The sequence below is a fragment of the Ambystoma mexicanum genome, chromosome 8, assembly GCF_040938575.1.
Source record: "Ambystoma mexicanum isolate Mex_15411 chromosome 8, UKY_AmexF1_1, whole genome shotgun sequence".
Taxonomy (NCBI): domain Eukaryota; kingdom Metazoa; phylum Chordata; class Amphibia; order Caudata; family Ambystomatidae; genus Ambystoma; species Ambystoma mexicanum.
This window is the reverse complement of record NC_090929.1, coordinates 793,243,994-793,244,208: the sequence shown is the minus strand read 5'-3', so window position 1 is coordinate 793,244,208 and position 215 is coordinate 793,243,994.

Below are 215 nucleotides of genomic sequence, written 5' to 3'. Positions count from 1 at the left end.
ACGGAGGGGTGATTGATCTGCCACGAGATGTCTAGGCACGTATAGTGTGGGAGTGATGTCTGGTATCTAGCTATATAAACATGGTCATTCTGTTTTGAAAATTGTCAGCAACTGAGGAATGCAATGACTTATGTTTTTCTCCGTCATTGTAATCTTTCATTGCTCACCCACTATAGTGTTATTTGTAATAAATGCTTGCAATTGAGAAAAACCTC